The sequence below is a fragment of the Equus przewalskii genome, chromosome 15 (assembly GCF_037783145.1).
Source record: "Equus przewalskii isolate Varuska chromosome 15, EquPr2, whole genome shotgun sequence".
Lineage (NCBI taxonomy): Eukaryota > Metazoa > Chordata > Mammalia > Perissodactyla > Equidae > Equus > Equus przewalskii.
The window spans coordinates 86,890,329-86,904,646 of record NC_091845.1 but is presented as its reverse complement, the minus strand read 5'-3'; the positions used below and the strand labels follow the sequence as shown (position 1 = coordinate 86,904,646).

At 38.0% G+C, this 14,318-nt stretch overlaps 1 long non-coding RNA gene across 1 annotated transcript; it reads right to left on the bottom strand.

The window, feature by feature from the left end:
* Nucleotides 1-223: 223 nt before the first annotated feature.
* On the bottom strand, nt 224-8,240 carry LOC103558781 (uncharacterized). Its single transcript, XR_011527655.1, has 5 exons — nt 4,130-8,240; nt 1,938-2,078; nt 1,685-1,762; nt 1,453-1,514; nt 224-304 (listed from the first exon to the last, which is right to left on the bottom strand). It is a non-coding gene; the product is annotated as an uncharacterized lncRNA (long non-coding RNA).
* Nucleotides 8,241-14,318: the final 6,078 nt, after the last annotated feature.

The following is a 14,318-nucleotide window of genomic DNA, read 5'->3' as shown; positions in this document are numbered from 1 at the left end:
AAAGCCCCATTTCTTTGTCTTTTGCTCCAGGTAATTTTTTTTTCTATTTCTGTAATACAATTCTCCCAAAGTTTTCAAATTCTAAAAGATATTTGAAAGGAAGGATTTCAGAGCTAAGGATCATATTTCCTGTTATCTGTCAGCAGCACGCTTAAAGTACATTTAAACATCATCTTCACCCTTCTGGAACATTGTTGCTTTTCACCTAAGAAACACATAACAATTTGATGCTTTTCTTTTATTCAAGGTTCATTTTTCATTCATCTGAAGCCAAATGGGGATGTTTCAAACCTATTTTTGGTAACTAAAATAAATCAAAAGGAAAAAGTAAGCATTTATTTTCTCCATATAAAACTTATCCCACATCCCATTGTTTTCTGCACAATAGGACATTTCAAGATAAAAAGCAACTTTCACGGTGGCCATACGTCCTGCAAGAGCAGCTCTCTGCCTTTTTTCTACTGAATGATGATGCTCACACTGTAGACAGTCCCAAGCCCCATGCCTGGAATGCTCTCACTCACTCCATTCCTCTCCCTCCCTCTCCATAGTCCCTCAGGACGCAAGTGAAGATGGGCATGGCTCACCTTGACTAAACTCTGATTTGTAAAGAAAACAGTAAGCATTCCTCAAACGTCTATCATGTAATTACTACGGGTAAATAACGACGTTTGATACATTGACGTATTACAGCCCTTCAGTGGCGAATCATATTTCAGATTTTTTTAAATAAGATTTTCCTGTGTATATTCAATTTCAAAAACTAAACCCCACTATTTCTGTTAAATACACCTATATTTTTCAGACTTGTATTTTAAAGCTATTAAAAACAATATTCCCATGCAAAGACTGAGAAAATACATTTATTTGTCCTTCCCAGTAGTTGAAATCACCACATTCATCTCATTGATTTCAGGTTACGTCTACCATTTGCACATAAATCTTTCGAAAATATCTGACTTTGACACCAATTATTTAAAAGTCTGAAATGCTCGAATGGATTGAGTTCTTAAAATTAATATTTTATCAGCTACTTCCTGTACTCTTTTAAACCTAAAACATAACTAATACTACCCTCTAATTAAAACACTGCACCACAGTTTGATACAACAGAAGAATAAATGAAAACCTTCCTTCGATAAAATAAAAAGTCTCCGTTGTATTTACAAACATCTACCCAAGGTATTTAATAAAAAATGAGACTTTTGTCTTTTGACTCTGGCTAAGGCAGCACTTTCGTTAATAATGGTTAGGCATCCCAAATTTCATTTTTAGGAAAAGTCTGTGCTTGTGGCATTTACAATTGGACACATCCATTGCACTGAAATCATTGTTGGAAACAAACAGTGACTCCATTAATCATATGGGGCAAAAAGTTCTAAAAAATAAAAAGTCCCACAAATAAAGGTAATGAAGCCACTTTAAACAAGAAGAAGAACACGCGCATCTTACCTAAGTGGACTTGGGACAAACATCATTTTCCTTCCATGAGGACGGTGACACCAACCGACAGCCTAACAAACCAGCAGGGGAATCAAGAGTAACAGCCAGTCAGACGGATGTGCCTGATGCTTGGCAAACAACCACAGTTTGCTGAACACTGTTGACGAGACCTCATTGCCCTTCGCCCCTTCACAGCCAGGTGAGGCCGGGGGCCAGCTTTGTACTTGCAAAGCAGACATACCTTCTGGGGAAATGGTCGAGCCACACTTGGAACCACGATTATTTGAATAAGATTTCTACAAGTGGGTGGAAAAGTTTCCTGGAAAAAAATTAGAGAAATGTTTTTCTGGACAAGCACTCTGTTTGCTTCAAAATCTATGTCAGAGTTCAAATCAAATTATTTATAAATTAACATATAAATAAATTAATTGATTCACCATTTTTCAGCTATTATCTAAAAATGGTAGTAGGGTTTTACAAAAGGCTTTGCTCACTGGGGAGGTGTGTGGCTGGTTAGTCAGATTTTAAATGGCGATGAGCAGGATGGAGGGATCAGCAGGAAAATGGAAGTAACACCACCAAACAGAACTGGTAATCTTTCTCTCTGCCGCTCTGAGCTCAGCGTGGTTTTATTCCTGAACAAGACAAAGCCTTTATTCCTAGAAAGTATCAAGGAGGGAAGTGCAGAAACCAACTACGATGGAAAGGTTAGTTGTAACACAATAGTTTCATTTGAGAAATTAGACTTTAAACGAATCCATTTGCTTATAAATTAATGTTTGAATTATTTTTACACCGAACATTTATTACCGTTATAATAAGAAACTAGGCAATAAACTCATGAAGAAATACTAGTAACTATACCCAGGGCGGAGACTCAGAGACGGTGCTCATGGCTGCCTCTGATGTACTACAGACACCAGATTAGAATTTTTAAAACAATTATTATGATGGCCACGTAACAGGAAAAAAATACCCTTAATTAACAGAATAAAATAATAGATGGGAAAATCAAAAGTACAGTAGTCCCAACATGGTATTAGAATGGAATAGAGCTTACTTTTTTTTCTGTAACAGCAATAACATGAATCACAGTTGTATTCTTTGTAGACAAATATTAAAAATTAGTCGGCACTTTGGGAGATGCAGTCTGCGAGGCATGTGAGAGGAAGAACATGATCTTTGCAGACAGAGGGCAGACACCTTAGAGCACCAGCTCAGTGTCTTTTTATTTGGACAGCTTCATAAGTGACTTCACTCCTCTGGGTTTGAAAAGAAGGAGTGTTGTCTCCCAGTAGGATTATTCTGAAGCTTATATGTGATTACATAAGTAAAGTGCCCAGGACATAGTAGGCCCTAAATTAACCATTGCAACTGATCATTGCAGCTGATAAATAAAGGTGCCTGTGAATCAGCCAGAAGTCAGCAGAAGACTATCCAGATGTTAGCAAGAACAGATCAGGGGGCCACCCAGAGGTTAAATGACATGCAAAATAACTTTTTCACCAATAAAAAACTGAGAATTATATATGTCAGGAGGAATGAACACAGGTTTACATAACTCACTTAAAAATAAAAAATTTGTATATACCTATCGTGTTGAGGGATCTAATTCAATGACACACATTCAAGTAACTAGACTCCAAATATCAGAACCGTCAAAATCTTTTAAAATGTACCTTCAAACTGAATGCAAAACCTGTTATACACTAACGAAATTTATTTTTTTAGTATTCTATCAAAAAGCAAACAATTTTCCATGGGAATATAATGAGCACTGTTTTGCTGAGGCCATGCAAGATTAAGCTGTTATGGGAAATAGTTATTTTTAAATATAACTTCCTTAATTCCAAAAAACATTTAAAATTTAGACTCTAAATTTTGGAGTTTATGTAAATTATTAATGAAAACCACTATAGCTCTACTGGCTTAAACTGCGTTATGTTAGTAATGATCAAAATCCTATCTACGGCTTTAAAAGAGAACTGCAACATTTCATTAATGCTTATTACCTTCATGTAAATCACCACATAGATATGAACAGTCTCCCCTAAATGATTTAATCTTCTCTCTAAGGCTTTGGCCTACGATTCAATTATAAATTGGATGCAGAATATGCCATTCTTCCTCTGGCACTCCAAATTTCCTGAGCTCCTAATATTTTCTCAAATGTATATTTTATTAAGAGAAAAAGAAAGCATATTGAACAGTTCAATTGGCATTGAACAGTGGCATACTTAGTTGATATCCAGACTCTTAAAACATAACATTCTAAAATTAAATTTAGTCTGAAAATCACTAATATTCATAAAATGGAACCTCGTTTTGAGTGACACTAAATTTCTAAGTGCTGACATTCCTTTCTACATGAGAACCGAAGAATTCAGGATAGTCAAAATGAATCATTAGGAATTAGACACATTTTCAAACTTCTTAATTTAAAAGAGATGCCAAGTTTTCAATTTTAGTATCTTGTTTCCATTACCGAAAAAAATAATTGCATCCTTTTCTAAGTCCAAATTCTTTAGCTTGGATAACAACTTTTTATGCTTTTTTTCATAATCTCTTTTTCTATAATGAAACCCTTTAACTCCAGAGATAGTATTTCATCTTGAGATGCTGTCTGCCTGTGAATCAAAAAAAGATAGGAAAGAGAACAAGACACATCGTTATAAGACTAACTTACGTGTTGCAGGTACACAGCCCAGCTGCTCAAAGCGAGGTTCATGGCCAGCAGCACGAGCATCATCATGGAACTTGTCAGAATCATGGAATCTTAGGCCCACTCAGTCAACACCCACATTTTAGTAAGATCCGAGGGTGATGAGGGTAATTTGCCTGCATGTTAAAATTTGAGCCACAATGGTAAAACAATGGGTACAGTGGTGTTAGAAACATCTGATTCGTAGGTCTTATCAACAATGAAATTAAGTCAATTCAGTGATGAAGTTACTCTACAAACTTAAACGCTGGGAAATTGGGGCTGAAAGGTGCTTGAAAACTGATATTTCCCCTGAACCTCCACCCCAAAGAGAAATAGGAGGAAAAAAATCCAATAGACATCTGCTTCATCCTTTGTTTAAACTCTCTCTCTCCCACTCAACTATCACTTTCCTTTTTCTTTTTAGAGCCCAAGAAGCTAATTTCAGGAAACTGAGTCCATTGCATTAGAAAATAGCTTTCTACCAAGTGGGATTATTGAAGGCATTAAAACTCGATTTTAAGAAACAGATCACACAATTATTTGGCTTCATTTCACAGAGGAAGAAGCGCCTTCATGCTGTTTCTAACAACACAATATAGGTACACTCAATAAACTTTTTCATGGAATTCTAAGAATGCTATCTTTAGGGGCAAAATAAACCAGTTGTTCTCCTCAGGATGAAAGCAATAGATGGTCATCCAAACTACTTAAGAAAGTAATATTGAGTTTTTGTCTTCTTTTAAAGAGTGAGTGATTACTTAGAGTTCTCGAGAATCAGAAATAGTTCAAACCAAGCTCTGCAGGAAGTAAGAAATAAGGCTCATCATGTCCTACCCCAGAGAATCTGAACAGCTGTTCTTTAATTTGGGAGGCTGGATGATGGCTGTGACAAGTGAAAGTGCTTAAGATTTAACTGCGTTGGAGTCTGAACATTTTTTATACCCTATTTGACAAAATGGGAAAAAGGAGAGATTAACTACAGGGAAGAAGAGAGACCGGGAGACAGAGGTATTTCCTCTCTCCTTTATGTAATGACATGGATTCAGTGGTAGGAAATTAGCATAGATATATAGGAAATAAGTGTCTAAACACCCTCTCATCCCTTGATAGGCCATTAATCACAATGGGATTAAGCAAATCATCCCTCTAATATCCACGAGGGTTCATCCACGGAGGCTCAGATGCCATCTGGCTGCCGCTGGTCTTCCTCATTTCTACTCCTTCCTCAGTGCTGACCTTTAGATAAGGAAAATAGTTTTCTTACAAGACTTCATTTAAAATGAAGGCAATTAAAAATAGATTTTGAAATTTTCAGAGGAAGTCACAGTACAATTCAGAATATATTATTTTCATCCACGCCCAGTTTTTCCATATTATCACTTAAAATGCAATTACATGATTTGTGCTGAGGTGTCTGAGTTTTTCACGCGACCATTCAAGAATGCGAAGTAGATTAATTAAATTTCCGGGAAATCTGTCTTTATCACTACTCAGAAGGAGATGAATATATTTTCTCTAATTTACAGAATTAGAGAACTTAATCGTGGATTTACGTATGGATCAAGCACACACGCTTCTGAAATAGAAGTAAATTATCAGCAGCACATTATCTCCATTGATTGTCTCTCAGCACATATTTTAATTCCTTATGCTCAACGAGCACGGTAAATTTTTTGTTAGTTCCATAGTCGGTCATCTACAGAAAGGAACCAAGAGACAGGTGTTTTTATAATAGAAGACCTTTGTCCTGCGAACACTCTATCATCAGGAAGAAAATAGTAAGTTTTAGAATTGCCTTTTTTAAAATGATGCGATTCAAATGTTCCTTTATGTACAAATCAGATCTCCATATACAAAATAGAATGCCCAGCGGTTCACAACTGGGATGCAGATGTCGAGAACGTGGCTGATTTGGGAATAAGAAATTAAAATGCAATATAGACGAGAGCCAGACGAAATATCACCAGGTCATCAATTCTTTGCTCCTGCAGTTGTTCTAGAATCATTGAGGATCCAGCAGGCATTTTCTTTTCAGCTTGTCCCAAAGGCAGTCTGCAGTGGAGGTCATACTGAGTTGGGATTTGAGGAACTGGTTTTATTTCCATTTCAGCCTTGAGCTAACTTTTTCGGGTGAGTCATATTTCTGGGCATTCGTAAAGCTGACTGTATCAGCGATCCTCCACTTGAGAAGCTGGACCAGCAGCCTCAGCAGCATCCGGGAGTGTGTTAGAAATGCTACTTCCCAGGCCCCACCCTAGACCTACTGAATAAGAAACTCTGGGTTCGGCCCAGTAGAACGTGTTTTAAGCAGCCAGTCAGATGCCTCTGAGATACTCTCAAGTTTGGAGATGGTTGGACTGTGTGATGTCTAAAGTTCCTTCTAGCCGTGAGGGAATTAGCAAGCAGAACCACCCACTTATGAGGATAAGTGGAGGACTTGACCAGTGAGGTCAAGACTGTGTCTTACTTGGCCCCAGCACCCAGACGCCTCGATGAACCAGTGTACGATTGGGGATGTCATCTCCACAGCAAAGTAATCTCTTCTCCCCACAAATTCCAGTTACGCTTTATCTATGACTGTTTTATGGGAAATGTCACCCTTTTATTGTCACCCTGTTATTACTGTCATTTGTGTATATGTCTTATCTTTTCTATAAAACCGTAAAACAGTTTTCCTTCCTAAATCCCACAGGGCAGTGTTTCTCAAACTTCACCAGGGATAAAGGGCTCCAGAGGGTGCATTCAACACAGATTGCTAAGCCCCACCCAAGGAGTTTCTGATAGAGGATGTGTGAGGGGAGCCCGAATTTTTAACACTGTGAGGCTGATGCTGGTCTGGGGACCCCACTTTGAGGACCACTGCCACAGAGCAAACCCCACGGGGCACAGGGATGACTGCTTGTGGAGCTAACAGAAAGCTTACGGAGTCCGCTGAGAGCAAGGAGTTACATTAGATAAGTTGCAAGATTTTCTTAAGAGTTTAACAAGTCTGAAACAAGGATAAAGTAGATACACTTATATGCTTATAATATGCATAATATTTATATGTAGCCTATTTTTCTAAATAGAAACATTTACTACTAAGTCTTTGATAAGCACAATATAATTTATCCTTTTTATTACTGTTTTTTTCTAAATGGCATATCTCCTCTCACAAAGAAACTTCTTAAAAATCTTAAGTGTGATAAATAAATTAAATTATGTTTAAAATATTGTAATATGAAAATTCTATTTGTCTCTACATAGGTTTGCATCTTTCCAGGTCCTCCCTCAAACTATTTTATAGGTTTCCTGAAAAGTTGGAATTATTGCTTAGATTAGGAACAATCCAGGCAGATATGACAGGGGGGCCACTAGGAAGTTTAATAGGAGTGCCATTCTGAAAAACAGAATCCAGGTGTTCAAACTAAACAGACAAAGTGATTTGAGACAAATATCTTATCTAAGAAAAATACAGTGTGAGATAATACAAATTCATATTGTTAGCTAGTGGTTATTTATATTATAAAATAATTTATCTGCCTTCAAATGATTCAAAGATTGGTCTGTTAGCTAATAAGTTTCTTAATTGTATCTTAAATATGATTTAATTTTTACACACAGCTCTTTCAGAATTATATCTTCCGTATAAACCAAGGCATACCTGCATTTGGAAAACCAGTGCGGAGCAGGGCACAGGTTAATTACACAGTATGCTAATTTCCCAAAAGTTCTGGAATTTTAACTTCGCTTCTGACAGCTTCATAGAAAATGTAAGTCTCACTAACACCATAATAGCATTGCCATTCCAAGCTGTAAATTTTTAGGATTGATGGATTAAAGCACAGGCCACAGATTTTCATTCTATAATATTTGCCTGCAGTTGATACAGAACTTTGAAATATCCTAATTTTTCTGGTAATTGTGACCTATTGCCAGTCAGCCTGACTTCCTTTCCCCTTGTGACTAACTGTTCATTCACTCACTCAGTAGGTACTGAGTGCTGAGTCATGCTGAGTCATGCGGCCTTTCCCTAGGCACTGGGGACAAAAGGACAAGTCCTCGCCTTACAGACTCACCTTCCAGTGGAGGAATTCAATACTAAAAGTCAACAGATAAACACACTAAATATATCAGCATTCAATATAAGTAAGATAGTATCTTATTCTTGGTACAGCGCTTACTTTGTGCTCAATATTTAATTGACTACGTAAGCGTATTCTTCATTGTTTGCAGATGGCTGTATCCTTAAAATAAAATAAAATCTCAATAAATAAGCTCAATAAAACAAGTTCAAACTTATATTTGAACTCATAATACAGTATTCTAATCAAATAAGTTACATTTTCTCATAGTTATTCTTTGAGACTCTAATTCAAGATCTATAATGTGAGCTAAGAGACTTCATGCATACTATACATCAAGAATTTAAATGCGCATTTTAATAGAATGGTTTTTTTTGTGATTCAAAACATAGTAAAATATTATGGCTGAATGCTAAGTAAATCCTTCTTCTGTTGCTTAGCAATCCTCCTGTTCTCAATCTGCAGATTCTACAAACACAGCATTACTCCCTGCCTTCCTCCACCTTCTATTCCTGGAAACCACACACTAATCTAAGGAAAGATGAAAGTTAATTAGAGCTTTATTGCATATATTAACCATGGCATGAAGCAAGGAGTTATATAAGAGAGTAAATTATGGTTGCTATAGGAACCATAAGTTAGCATTTTTGGGAAAAAGCTTTAACTCTATTCAGGTCAAATATATTTTAGAGAATAATACCAAGAGAAGAATACTCTGAAAGATCAATTTTTAAAAAAATAAATTTGCAGAGATTTCACTTTTTCTCTAAAATGCACATAAAGAATAGCCAAGAAAAGACCTGTTTCACAAACTTGAATAAAGGAATGAAATTTTAGTGGCACTGATATTGACCACAATCATAAAATTTACTCACTTTTTGTACTATCTTCATTATCTGATTATTTTTGATAACATATTCTACTGCTTAATGAAATCAGACTCTATACAAAGCTTGTATTCTGATACTAAAAATGTAAAAATCAAGTTCCTGTAATCTATTTAAGTCCTGATATGTAATACTTTAAACTCCATTTGGAATTCACTGCAGACAACAAAATCTGTCCATATTCTCTGGCAAATGAAAGACTGTCTTTCAATAATCAAAGTGGGCCAGCTTTGGGAAATAATAAAAAGAAGATAATTTAGGTGGTCAGAAAATTTTTAACGTGAAAATTGGCGATTCTCACTGCATGGCACTGTGATATCATGCTGATAATTTTCATCATATGATTTTTTAAAACTACAAGCTGAGATGACTAAGCAAAAATACTTTCTAGGAGGCCAACTTTCTGTGTATTTATTTCTGGTGTGTTATCTACTCTCTACATTCTCCAAAATTGTTAACACCAAACGGCACTCTAGTCCCACTGGGCGTGCATTTTTAGTCCTTCCCTAGAGGTTGGCACAAATCAATTCTATTACTTGTAGTTAAGAGGGTACATATGTTGCCAAAATCACCACCACCGTGATAAACCCAAGTAACTACTGGGTGACTTTTGGGTAGTTCACATACATGCTTTTTTTTTTCATTAAGTGCTACTCTTCCGAGGAAAAGTTAAAAGGGAAAATTGTTAGTAATTTTGCTACAAAATGTAAACTACAGAGAGTTCGTGATAATACTCTAAAAAATGATTACTACTTTTTTCCAAATAATAACCAAATAGTCTTTAATCAAAAAAAAGGGTGAGTTTCATTTCCACTGAAAACGTTGCATTGAAAATCATTTCTAAGCTATAAAAGGTAAACACAAATAATGACATTGCAAAACATCCTACATAATTAATTTATGGGTTTAAATTTATGAATCCATATATTTTCTTGGCTACTGGCTACAATGATTCACAACTGAATATTTCCCTCATTATAGACTTATTAATTAGAAACAAAACATAACACTCCCCAAAGCCAATAAATCCTACAGATAAGAAAAAAAAAGTCGCAAAATAGCACAGATGATTACAAAGGAAGATAATAAAGAAAAACAGGAAACTTAGACATACCAAATCTGTTTTCTCTATCTTGTGATCACATTACCAATTAAATCTGTTTCCATTTTCAATTTAATACAAAGATACTATAGAGAATAAAATATTTCTACGAACACCATCCATTCTAATACAAGATTGTTCTTAAATTTGAGAAGCAAGCTTCAGCTCCCCAAGCCACTCATCCGCTTCCACCGAACAGCCCTTTTCATTGTGGAGAATTATTCCATTTACTGCCTACCTTTCTTCTAAAGACTCTGCCGGCTGGTTAGAACCTTCTGATAGGCTTGGAGATTGTTCTTGCTCAGTTTCCAAGCTGTTGCATCTTTTACTTACAAGGAATGTTAGATTTCCCAATGTGCTCCAGTGAGACGTGGAATCCTAATTGCCCCACCAGGTAGGCTGTCCGATTGCTTAAAGTTTTTAGGGTGTATTGCATAGGCTTTTAAATATTCCTTTCATTTGAAACTTAAGAACAAAAACAACCACATCTGGTTCAGAGTAAATTAAAGACCCATGGTCACTGAGTTAATTCCGCGTTGATGAACTTGCTGACAGGATACTCAATGCAGTCAGGGGTTGGCAGCCGCAGCAAACCTGCTTCATTACATGGCCCTCACTGCTGCCTCTGTGCCTTTTTTTTTTTTAAAGATTGGCACCTGAGCTAACAGATGTTGCCAATCTTTTTTTTATCTTCTCCCCAAAGCCCCCCGGTACACAGTTGTATATTCTAGCTGTGAGTGCCTCTGGTTGTGCTCTGGGAGACACCGCCTCAGCGTGGCCTGATGAACCGTGCTGGGTCTGTGCCCAGGATCCGAACTGGTGGACCCTGGGCCGCCCAAACGGAGTGCGTGAACTTAACCACTCGGCCTGGGGCTGTGCGCCCCTTCCTGACAGCTTGGCCAAGGGGTGTGGGCACAGGTGGGTGTGCAGCCCTGGACACACTCAGTCATTGTTCTAAAGGAAGCAAAGAAAAGGGAGGGAGAGAGGAAGGGAGGGAGAGAGGGAAGAAGGGAGTTGAAAGTGAAAATAAAGAGGGATGGGATACATAAAACGAATGCTTTCTACCCCAAAGTGAGGAGTCCAGATGTTGGATGGGGCCCTGCATTAACTGGAAAGGGATTGTGAGGTGAAGGGGAGGAAGCTGAGCAAGGCTGAAAACCTTCTAGATGTCTCCAGTGGAGGTTAGGGGGCCCAAGCAAAACTGCAACACAGTTGCCCTGCGCCCCCCAGCAGCCTGCTGTACCACCAGGTCCTTTCATGCTGTCATCAGCTGCCCCAGGTGCTCTCCGACCTTCCGAGTTCCTCATCCAACCGGAGCACACCCTCCTTCTGAATCATATTCCTTCTCCTCCCAGGTAACTAAAATCCCCTATAATTCTCCATCCCTGAACAGTGCTTTTCACCAAGGTGTGGATTTAACAAGCTATCAGAGTGACATTGTCTCAAGCACGGCAGAGAACATGGGTATTTTTAGCAATGCTCTGGAGTCACAAAGTCTTAAGCGCTCCTGGCTTACCAGGTTCCACCCTCTCTCCTCTGGTTTATGCCCGCCTCCTCTATCTCACAGGGTCAAGTTCAGAGGAGGTCTCAGCCAGGGCTATTCTCCCCCAGGGAATTATTTGGCAATGTTTTTCATTGTCACGACTGGGGAGTGTGGGTACCACGGCATCTGGCAGGTAGAGGCCAGGGATACTAAGAAACATCCTAAAATGCACAGGACCGCTCCCTCAAAAAGGATTATCCAGCCCCAAATGTGAACAGTCCTGAGGTTGAGAACCCCGGAGTTAGAGTCAATGTATTACAGCAGCATTATCACTCCAGGCCACAGGCCCTCACCTTTGGCCAGCAGCAGCCCTCAGCAAGCCCTGAGTCGCAGTGAGTCAGGCACTTGAACACGAGGAAATCCACTACTGCTGGGGGAATTCAGGGGCAGGGCAGGGCATGGGCTGGGGACTAGGCCATCTCAGTCTGCAGCTGACTCCCCTCTGAGCTCCATCACCTTCTCCTGCCCAGTCCTGAGACACCCACGGAACACTCCCGAAATGACTAGGAAAATATGTCACAGTGTACCACTCTTGATGCTTCCTCAATAACGACATTAAAGCTGGTTTGTGCAAAAATGCAGGAAAACAGTTTCGTTCTTTGGATTAGGTTCCTGTTTGTTGTGGGTCTTGCCTTTCAAGGTCTAAGATTCTCTTAAAGAGAATGCACCGGGTTATGTCTCATGTTTTGACTTCAGCACGAGATTAGTGAAGAAGAGAGGGCCTGGATAAATTTTTAGGCAGTTCTAAGTGTATTAAAATTAACATTCCTACAACTGAATTCATTTTTTCAAAATTTCCTTTATCAGTTTAAAAATGAAACGCAAAAGCTGTGCCCAAACCTAAAGGTCACATCTGCCTGGTGGGCGACCTCCTCTAACCGCTGGGGTCTCTTTCCATCTGGACCTCAGACACAGGGTGAAAAAGACTTCCCTCTTCACACTATTTTACGGAAAACATATTTATATAGCCATCAGTTTAAGCAGTTCTTAGGCTTTATAGCAATGAATATGGATTACACTTGTGACAGAGAAAACCATTTGCAGAAATCAGAGGAGGATGAAGGAAATGACAGAGGAAAAGTGACAAGTAGTGTGACAACTGAAGCTGAGGTGACCACACTCAGAGGAAGAATTCTAGACTCAAGCCTTTTCCTACTAGATGATGAACGATGCCGAAATCAGACTTAGCAACCTCCCTGTAATTCTCTTACCCCTTACAATGCAGAATTCAAAATTATCTATATAGAAATATATGTTCTATAGAAATTTATAAATAAATATAAAACATATTTATAGAAATAGATGTCCTTATAGAATTATGCTAGTGCAGATCTGTATAGAGGCTCCTTTCTTGAATGCAGTATAATTCAATCTGATGTCAGCCTTTAAAGAGAATATTTAAAAATAGATTAATATTAATAGGTACAATATTAAATAACATTCAAATATTCTGAGTTCATGACTAAAACCAGACTTTGAAAACCTTTTATAAATGGTCAGATAACAGACATAAAATATTAAGAACTTTACTGAAGCTATAAAACTATAAGAAATAAATCTGCCTCTCATAAATGGTTCTATAGTAATCAGATTTAAAAAAAAATAAACAATGAAGCAGCTTCAGATGAACTATTCTATCTCTGCAGTTCTGTAACCTTCCACATTTAAAAAGTGTGCTGTGAAATTCATGGGAAAGTCTACAGAAAACAGTCTCTAGAAATCCTTTTGCAAACTGCAGGAGGCTAATAATCACAACTCCCTTCAATTCACACGGTTTTGCAATAATCGCTATTCTGTTACCTCTTACAGCTTGTTGCTCAATATTTCTTTCTCTAAGCTGGTTGCCTTCCTCCAACAGCCGCGGAAGGCGTGAGAACAAGAGCTTTTGTATAAAATAACTTTAAGATGAGCAAACTCAGAATGTCAGCTTAATTCTTTGGCACACTCATTTTTAGAAGATTATCTTTTACAAAAGAAATACCCTCCCTGAATCTTCTTTACATGAGGAACCCCCCAAAAACCGTCTGCCAACAATTGCTTCTTTCTTTAAGAACATAACCTAAATCATCCTTGGCTTTTTTGTTTCCTCATTTAAAAAAAAAAGACAGAGAACAAATTTCCTAAGTCTTTTTCTCCATTTTCTCCCTCTTCCCTTTGACATATAAATATGCAAGCAAACTGATTTCCTATTTCTAAATGCTCAATTTTAGTTAACCTCAGAAAGGAAGTTTGAAACGATGCACAAAATGACAGAGTTCCACATGCAACAAAACTATTAGTTCCTTAAGCCTCATGGGATCCATTTTTATTTGCAATATCCACATACCTTTCAAAGTAAAGTTCCAATTTACAACAAATTTACTGAGTCTACTCCCTGCCAGAAAGATGCCCAGGACTATATTGTCAGTGATGGTGCATGCAGCCACGCACTCCTGTGGTTTAACACAGGCTCTTCTCACAGCTCACGCGGACAGAAGCACAGCGCTGTTGCTCTTTGGCCTGGCTTCCTCCTGTTTAAGCATTAATCCTCGCACCACAGCTAATAGTATGTGCTCAATAAACACTCACCGACAAA